This window comes from Megalobrama amblycephala, linkage group LG16 (assembly GCF_018812025.1).
Source record: "Megalobrama amblycephala isolate DHTTF-2021 linkage group LG16, ASM1881202v1, whole genome shotgun sequence".
Lineage (NCBI taxonomy): Eukaryota > Metazoa > Chordata > Actinopteri > Cypriniformes > Xenocyprididae > Megalobrama > Megalobrama amblycephala.
In genome coordinates this window covers 32,115,972-32,126,086 of record NC_063059.1, presented here as the reverse complement: position 1 = coordinate 32,126,086, position 10,115 = coordinate 32,115,972, and the positions used below count along the sequence as shown (strand labels likewise).

Sequence of the window (10,115 nt, the reverse complement as noted above, 5' to 3'; positions counted from 1 at the left end):
ATATACAAATAAAATTACTCTTCATGTCCGTTTCAGAGTTTCATGTCTTTCATATCACTCTGCAACATGAAAAAATAATTTCAGATTGAGTCAATATTTAATGTATGTTTGTTTTACTTATTTATTTGTTTATTGAGTAGCCATATGATAAGTGGGTAAAATGTAGAGTCAGCTGGTCATTATTGCTAAATACACCCCTTCAGGTTGATTAAAAAAAAAAAAAAAAAAAAAAAAAAAAAACCTGTCTGGTTTATTTTGTGATAATGACTGGCTGGCTGTGCATCATCCTTATACATATCACAGTATACACAAAAAGTAACATTGTTTCACCATATTTCTGCCTCTTTTCTATGTTTCATGCAGGAAATGCATATTCCAGATGTATAATGGGATAATTAGGATGCATTCAGGGACCTAATTCTCTGCATGATTTCCTTTATATTATCTCAAATAAGCACTGATTAAGAAGAAACACTTCTGTGATTAAACCAAAAGTCTAATTGAAAAGTGCAATACACAATGAGTAAATGAAGAATTAGAGAAAGAAAAAAAAGACAACATGAAAGCAAATGTTAGTTCCTGCTATTTCCTCAGACAACATCCCACAGCAGAAAGGTTTAACAGAAATGATTTAAAATAGTCAAGCATGAAATACAAACCCGATGCCAAAAAAGTTGGGACATTGTACAAATTGTGAATAAAAAAGGAATGCAATAATTTACAAATCTCATAAACTTATATTTTATTCACAATAGAATATAGATAACATATCAAATGTTGAAAGTGAAACATTTTGAAATGTCATGCCAAATACTGGCTCATTTTGGATTTCATGAGAGCTACACATTCCAAAAAGGTTGGGACAGGTAGCAATAAGAGGCCGGAAAAGTTAAATGTACATATAAGGAACAGCTGGAGGACCAATTTGCAACTTATTAGGTCAGTTGGCAACATGATTGGGTATAAAAAGAGCCTCTCAGAGTGGCAGTGTCTCTCAGAAGTCAAGATGGGCAGAGGATCACCAATTCCCCCAACGCTGAGGCGAAAAATAGTGGAGCAATATCAGAAAGGAGTTTCTCAGAGAAAAATTGCAAAGAGTTTGAAGTTATCATCATATACAGTGCATAATATCATCCAAAGATTCAGAGAATCTGGAACAATCTCTGTGCGTAAAGGTCAAGGCCAGAAAACCATACTGGATGCCCGCGATCTTCGGGCCGTTAGACGGCACTGCATCACATACAGGAATGCTACTGTAATGGAAATCACAACATGGGCTCAGGAATATTGTAGTATTGTTGTGTCGTGAACACAATCCACCGTGCCATTCGCCGTTGCCGGCTAAAACTCTATAGGTCAAAAAAGAAGCCATATCTAAACCTGATCCAGAAGTGCAGGCGTTTTCTCTGGGCCAAGGCTCATTTAAAATGGACTTTGGCTGTTCTGTGGTCAGACAAATCAAAATTTGAAGTTCTTTTTGGAAAACTGGAACGCCATGTCATCCGGACTAAAGAGGACAAGGACAATCCAAGTTGTTATCAGTGCTCAGTTCAGAAGCCTGCATCTCTGATGGTATGGGGTTGCATGAGTGCGTGTGGCATGGGCAGCTTACACATCTGGAAAGGCACCATCAATGCTGAAAGGTATATCCAAGTTCTAGAACAATATATGCTCCCTTCCAGACGTCGTCTCTTTCAGGGAAGACCTTGCATTTTCCATCATGACAATGCCAGACCACATACTGCATCAATTACAACATCATGGCTGCGTAGGAGAAGGATCCGGGTACTGAAATGCCTGCAGTCCAGATCTTTCACCCATAGAAAACATTTGGCGCATCATAAAGAGGAAGATGCGACAAAGAAGACCTAAGACAGTTGAGCAACTAGAAGCCTGTATTAGACAAGAATGGGACAACATTCCTATTCCTAAACTTGAGCAACTTGTCTCCTCAGTCCCCAGATGTTTGCAGACTGTTATAAAAAGAAGAGGGGATGCCACACAGTGGTAAACATGGCCTTGTCCCAACTTTTTTGAGATGTGCTGATGCCATGAAATTTAAAATCAACTTATTTTTCCCTTAAAATGATACATTTTCTCTGTTTAAATCATTCGATATGTCATCTATGTTGTATTCTGAATAAAATATTGAAATTTGAAACTTCCACATCATTGCACATTGTTTTTATTCACAATTTGTACAGTGTCCCAACTTTTTTGGAATCAGGTTTGTAGAAGCAAACAGAGAAAAAAACATATATGGCTAATTAAATAATAATAATAATGTATTTACCAGGGTGGGTGTGGAAGACCTACAGAAAATCATTTTATAAAACAATGTTATAATTTTTTCTATAAAACGCTATCTCATGACCAATTCGTACGTATTTTATGAGGTGGCTAATTCGTATGAATTCAAACAAATTTGGCAACTCGTAAAATACATACGATTTAGCAAAAAACGTATTCAAATGAGTGAGGTCGTACGAATTCGTACGAATTAGCCACCTCATAAAATACATACGAATTGCCGTGAGATCAGGTAGTTAGTATTCGATGATTATTAATTGATTCTATTAATTGATTCTGACTCAGGCCCTGTTTTTCCCTGGTATTGGATGACAAGTGGACGGCGCTAAATACAGGTGTATGTATATATAATATAATATAATATAATATAATATAATATAATATAATATAATATAATATATATAATATAATATAATATAATATAATATTATTATATAATGGGGTATGAAATTTTTTTAACTTGCCCAATATCGACCACTTCCAGATGTAGTAGAAAACACATTCAACTAGATTGCTTTCCTAGTGATGCTCATGTGCTCAAATGTGTTCGAACAGCCACAAAAGACTGTCTATTCTCTGCTTATACTGAACTAACGCATAAACATTATGGGAAGTGTGCTAGCCAGATGTGATTTAAACTTTGTCGGCTGAAGACCCAAGATTGGTTTGAAGACAAAAATGCACCAAACACAATGTCAATGTTCTCTCACCATTCCTGATTTCTAACACACTCTCACAGCATTCACCGTGGTCTTTGTCCGATCGGCCAAAACGCATCTTAACACCACAGGGACTAAGATAAAAGGTTAGTTCACCCCAAAATGAAAATTCTATCACTAATTACTCACCCTCATGTCGTTCCACACCCGTAAGACCTTTGTTCATCTTTGGAACACAAATTAAGATATTTTTGATAAAATCCGATGGCTCAGTGAGGCCTGCATTGACAGCAAGATAATTAACACTTTTTTAAATGCCCAGAAAGCTGTTAAAGACATATTTAAAATAGTTCATGTGACTACAGTGGTTCAACCTTAATGTTATGAAGTGACAAGAATACTTTTTGTGTGCCAAAAAAAAATTAAATAATGACTTTATTCAACATTATCTAGTAATGGCCGATTTCAAAATACTGCTTCATGAAGCTTAGAAGATTTACAAATCTTTTGTTTCGAATTAGTGGTTTGGAGCGTGTATCAATCTCCCAAAGTCATGTGATTTCACTAAAGGAGGCTTCATTACATCATAAGTGTTTAAAAATTTCAATGGTTCACCACTGGGGGGCGTGACTTTGGCAGTTTGATACATGCTCCGAACCACTGATTCGAAACAAATGATTCATAAAGCTTCGAAGCTTCATGAAGCAGTGTTTTGAAATCGGCCATCACTAGATATTGTTGAATAAAGTTGTTTTTTTGTTTTTTGTTTTTGGCGCACAAAAAGTATTCTCATCGCTTCATAACATTAAGGTTGAACCATTCTAGTCACATGAACTGTTTTAAATATGTTTTTAGTACCTTTCTGGGCATTTGAAAGTGTTAATTATCTTGCTGTCAATGGAGGCCTTGGATGTTATCAAAAATAATTTAATTTGTGTTCTGGAGATGAGCGAAGGTCTTACAGGTGTGGAACGACATGAGGGTGAGCAATTAAAGACAGAATTTTAAATTTTGGGTGATATAACCCTTTATTACCACAGGGCCTAAGAAAAGGACTGTGGACATTAAATGTTATAAAGGTTTTGTTTTGTGTGTGGCAATAGTAACCAGAAGAACTATCCCTTTTTAGCCCCAGCTCTGTAAGTATAGCTACAGGAAAGGCAAACATAGTCAAAAACAATTTGAAAGTAATTCATTATAATCATCTTATTTAAATATCTCAAGTGTTTTCTGTTTTTACAAAAACCACAAACTAGTCTCTACAAAGATTAAAGAGTACATCCATCACATTTTCCTATCCACTTACTGACTTCTGAAAACAATTAGCATCTTAGCATTATTTATTGAGGTGATAGTGAAGTATGGCAGCGCTGTGGTGCACTCTGACCTCACTGATGACAGGATAAGTCTTTAAATGAAGGTGTCCTTGACTGGATTCACACAGTCCTAATGGGAATAATTAGCCCTGCTTGCTATAATTGACACTTTATGTGAGGAGCATGGCAACAAGACAAAAATAACAAGGAGCTGCTAAAACTGTCAAACCAAAAGTCTCCCTCTCCCACTCCATCATGCATACTAATGGTGCAAGGTGCAAACAAACAACTCTGAATGATTTCTTCATTTAAAGCAGAGGGAAAGCTGTAAAGCTGATGGACGGACGGACGGACGGACTGACTGACTGACTGACTGACTGACTGACTGACTGACTGACTGACTGACTGACTGACTGACTGACTGATTGATTGATTGATTTTCATTAAGGGATTAAGCACTATGTTTGCTGAACCTTTTTATATGCCTGCTATTGCCTGTTATTAATATTCACACACTTCTCACAAAGAATTATGTCGCTGCTAAAAAGTTCTGACCTTTACATTGTTATTCAATTGAGAAGGATGACAAATAATAAATAAGCTAATATCCATACAATTAAAACACATTAAGTAAGCACATTCCCCAACCCTAGCAATGTAAAAGGGAGGTATTTTAGCATGCTGTATGAATCATAGGTAAATATCACCTTTCCTCAAGCAGTTTTAATCATTAACCATATTAAAACAGCCTGAGAGGCAGTAACTGTGGAGAATAGCCAGAAAAGAAAAATGATTCAGATCAAAAGGATTAAGTAGAGAATCAGAAGTCACACCCTGTCTCCTTCCTTATTGCGTATTAGATGCCAGACATTGAAATCTTAAGTGTTATTCACGCTCAAGCCTGTCACTGGTGATTTAATAATGCTGGAGGAGAATAAAAGAATTTAGATTCCAGTGGCAGTCATGCAGTAAGAGGAAGGAAAAGAAACAAAATATCATTATCTCACTCTTAGTGTCAGATTACAAGCGACATTTTGCACCATGTAGTACAATCTGTTGCTCCTGTTATGGGTTTTCAGAAGGAAATTGGGATCAATGGCAGTTTACTTCAGATAAATAGAAAATTGTGAGCGTGAACGAGCTACAATAAAGATTTTCTGTTATGTACACGCCTACAGTTAGATGCATGTTTTGTAATTACGCTGTTACCAAGGGCTTTTTCACATGACTAAATGATTGACTGTTCAAAAATAAATAAAAAAAAAAAAAACATGGAAACATTCAATGAAACTGAATTATGTGTTACTTTAACTATATAGGCACTTTTGACTTATCCAACAGTGTGTGTTGCATACATTGAAGGAGAATTCTGTTTTGTTGTTGTTGTTGTTGTTGTTTTGCTTTTATTTAGCAAAAACCCATAATAATAATTCAAAAGTCACAGTAAAGACATCTATAATATTACAAAAGATTTCTGTTTTACATACAATCTGTTCTTTTGAACTTTTTTTTATTTTTAAGCTTTTTAACATTGATAATAATAAGAAATGTTACTTGAGCACCAAATCAGCATATTTCTGAAAATTTAGCTTTGCCATCACAGGTATATATTACATTTTAAAAATGATTTAAAGAAAATTGTTTTAAATTGTGATCGTATTTCACAATTTTACTGTTTTACTGTATTTTATTTTACTTTTATTTAATTTTTTTTGGTGATGATATGTACTTTTTTTGTTTCTTTTTTCTTTTGTTTTTACTTAAATTTTAAATAAATACTAAACATTTTTAATAAACAGTATTTTAAGTTCAACTTATTAAACTAAGTTAATAAGTCATATTTTGCTGTGTACCACATTTCATGCACAATACAATTATAATTGAAATTTATTTATAAGTATATGAATTTATATTATATTAATAATAAATAATTATAATGATTAATTATATAATGATTAATTATATTATAAATAATTAAATATTGTGCCACTTTTCATGTCATCTGCAATTTATAAGAATAAGGTGTTAGTTCCAGTCACTGTTCTCCACCGGAGCGGCTCCTGTCAGTTTTGTGTTTCTTTTCGAAATTCAAATGCCTTGTCATGCACGAGACTTCGCAAAGGACGTGACACGCGAGCGCAACGGTTAAAAACTCCGGTTAGCGCGTGACGTTCATACAGACTGTTCCAGACTCTACTGCAAGTTGCTGTGTGAACGAGACATTTCGAGACTCACACCTGTAAGTAAATGCGGTTGTCAATCCCAAAATCTGACAGTGTGAACGTGGCCTATATATACTTACAAAATGTTTTAATAAACAGTATTTTGCATATATACATTGCATTGCATTGCATTGCATTATAAACATATAAAAAAATATTATACTATGTGTAAGGGTTATGTTTAGTTTCATTGTGTTTGAGGGTACGTTTTACACTTGCCTGGAAAATCCAGCCTCACCACTGTATCAGCGGATGAGTCTGGTCGCCATTGAATCAATTCGATTTCTAGGGCGGAGCAAATCCGAGCAAACAGGAAGTGGAGTAAACCAATCAGAGAAGGGCGGATATGACGTTAGCAAAGCGACAAGAGAGTCAACAGCGAAAAGTAAATAAACTGCTGGGGTTTTAATGACTTTATATGTTTTTGGTCATTTAAAACTGAATTCGCGGCTGAATAGAACAAACTCCCGGGTCTCGCGTGCGCCATCTTTGTTGATATTGAAGGGACTTTCGCCGCACTAGAGTGACGCTGTTTGCGTCACTGAAATAAACGAATCTGATTGCACGGTACGATTTGGAGTTGACTCGAGGCGCGACGGAGGGCGGACTGACCAGACTGATATATCTTGTAGAAGAAGATATATCATTCTGGACTTGCCAGGCAACGTTTACACAACAACGATGTACTAAAAACAGAAAAGTGTTTCCTTTGTGTTTTTCACATACAGACGACAATGTTGTCCAAATGATCCCTGTTCACAAGGATCCGCGAAAATGACTAAAAGTGCTGCATTATGCTGCCAGGCCTGTAGTTGGCGATGTCACTTTGTAAAGAAACACTACGTGCCTATAGAATGAACATGTAACATGCATATGTATGATGTCACCATTTTCACAAATTCATGTTTTTTCCTGTTCCTGTTTGCCTGAGATCTCATTCATTATTTGTTGTCATGGTTACTGATTGCTTTGTGCACCTGTTTCTTGTTCAGTTCATTTTCTCCTTTGTATTTAAGCCCTCATTTTAGTTCTACTCATGGTCCACAACCCGTGGTACTGGCAGATGCACATTTTCTAGAAAAGGCATCCCTCTCTGTTAATGTATGCAACATCACATGCATGCAATTTACAATTCCACAGCAGAGTCACGGACATGGGAATGTGAATATGGCCGGAGGGTATGCTCATTTTGATTACTAATATTTCTTCTTTTCTTGTGCCACTTTTCATGTCATCAATCAGAGAGGTCACTATTTAATCCTCCGTGTTCTTACCAGGTTCAGCGAGCACGCTCTAAGACACATCACCTCACCAGCTATTTGTGTCTGATCGCTGGTGAGTGGAATTGGAAGCTGTGGCATATTGTGCATCCTTTATCATTTCACACATGAATTATGGATGCTGCTTGAGCTACCTGGTTTCCAAGAGCCAGTTTCCTTCATACAGACACATCTATTTGGAAGGTATAATATATGTTTCATGATTCTGTCTAATGTTCCTGTAAGTCTTCTAGTCTAGGAGGATAGAAAAAATGATCTGGTGAGAAAATAGGGAGCCATATTGTGGCCCAAATGTTGATAGATAGGGAAATAAAGTTATCTTTGCATGACTACTGAAAACAGATTGAGCATCAGTCATGTTCCTCCCAAGTGCTCCAGCCTATTTTTTCGGGCCTGTAGGAGAGAGTAACATTATTTACATTTACCTTCCTAATTCAAAGATGACAACACTTTATTGACATTTTATAGACTTTCTAACTAATATATATACAGTCAACTACAGAATTATTGGCATCCTTGGTAGATATGAGCAAAGGAGGCTGTGAAAATCAATCTACAATTTTTATCCTTTTGATCTTTCATTCACGAAATTCACAAAATTCAAACCTATGATTGAAGTAAAACAATGGAATGGGGGGGGGGTTATAATATGTGGGCTTATTATTTATTTATTTTTTTGATTTTTAAATCTCAGTTATTCATACCCTGAAAAACATGCAACACATAGAAACTTAATCTGTTTCAGATTTCAGCGAGGGAGACCACAAATTAATATTCAGCGGTGCGCTGACCTCCATGTCATGATGATCAATGAGCTTTGTTACTGGAACATGATCTTTCACACCTACAAGCTGTCCATCAACACTTTCATAGCAGCATAATAATTAGGAGCAAGGCACCCGCAGATGCATTATATCTGGATTTAACACCTGTGTAGACCTGTGTACTGAACTTACAACAGGTCTACACTTAGAAAGCATTTTAAACATTGATACTCTCAGGAGCGGAGTAAACAGATTTAGATAGGGACTCTAATGCCGGTTATTAATGAATTCTTCTAATACATTGGCAGGATATGAGTTGTGATATTTCATTTAACATAAACTACTCATCCACTGATAGATCTTGCTTCTTGAATTTAATTGGCTTAACATAACCTGAGAAATGGTGGAACAGGTTAATTAATAATATGAGAATTGAGAGTTGTTTTTAATTAGAATGATACATGCTTGCTGGATTTGACTGGATTGTATTCATAAACCAAACAATAAAATTATTATTATTTTTGCATAAAGAACTTTTGCTTTTTGTGTTACATTTAAAGCTTTTTTAGTTAGCCGTGGTATTTAAACACTTTCAGAGTTAAAAGAGTACTTTGTATATCCCCATGCATCTGCAGAGGTAAGCAGAGAATGGAAAGGTTGGAGATGAGTTAGTGCTTTCTGGACCACAGGGCATTTCTATTGATGCCATCTATTATTGATGTGATTTCTCCTTTTTCCTTTTTAGGGAACCGACTAGCTGTATGAAACGAAAATAGGTGGTGTGGTGGTTCGCTCTTTTGAGTCAAGGCCGTTATTCAGATGATACAGAGCACATCATCATATTTTTGTATGTATTTACTATCTACATATGTAAATTAAACATGGGATAAAAAGGGCTCAGCTATAGTCGCATGTTCTGTTTTGCCCTGTTTGCTGCTTTGGTTCACAGATGTGGCACAGCCTGGTCTGGTTTCAGCTATTCAATCTCTGAACCGTAGAGGACATTAAAACCCATCAGATGGGGAACGAGAGCAGGGCAGAGACCAGACACAAGAGAGGCCTGAGCATATACGGATGACACACAACTTGTGCATTTAAAATGAAAAGGAAAGCTCAATTTTGTATGTGCTTTTGATAAAAGTTTGGCTGAATGTCTTGTTTGCACATGCTGTCTGCTTTTTAGCATAGATCCACCACTGCAATCTAGAATCTTCTTAAAAAAAATGTACTCAGAGACACTGGATATGGATATGTGGTTATAAGGCTCTTCTCAATCAATTGTTACAGTAATTTGATGAATAACTGCTGCTACGTTCAATAGAAATGTGCACAAACTTCCCTTCAATTGTAACTGTGCCAGACAAAACACTTTCAACTTGGTATTTGCAACTTTATCATTACAAATGTGTAGGCTAATCACAAAGACTATTTAAATACATGACTTAGGTTTCAACAGAAATGACATTAAAGTATATTTAAGTTTACCAGAAACGCTTGTCAGTGCATTCAGCAGTAAATTTTACTCTATTTCACAGATAATAGAAGAAATTATGAAATTACACCT

The 10,115-nt window shown here is 35.8% G+C and overlaps 1 long non-coding RNA gene across 2 annotated transcripts; it reads left to right on the top strand.

The window, feature by feature from the left end:
- The first annotated feature begins 7,204 nt into the window (after positions 1-7,204).
- On the top strand, positions 7,205-9,897 carry LOC125249664. Of its 2 annotated transcripts, XR_007180598.1 has the most exons (4): positions 7,205-7,685; positions 7,785-7,970; positions 9,297-9,398; positions 9,501-9,897. It is a non-coding gene; the product is annotated as an uncharacterized LOC125249664 (long non-coding RNA). The 2 variants fall into 2 exon arrangements; XR_007180599.1 differs by lacking the exons at positions 9,297-9,398; positions 9,501-9,897 and adding an exon at positions 8,533-9,042.
- The last annotated feature ends 218 nt before the right edge of the window (positions 9,898-10,115 follow it).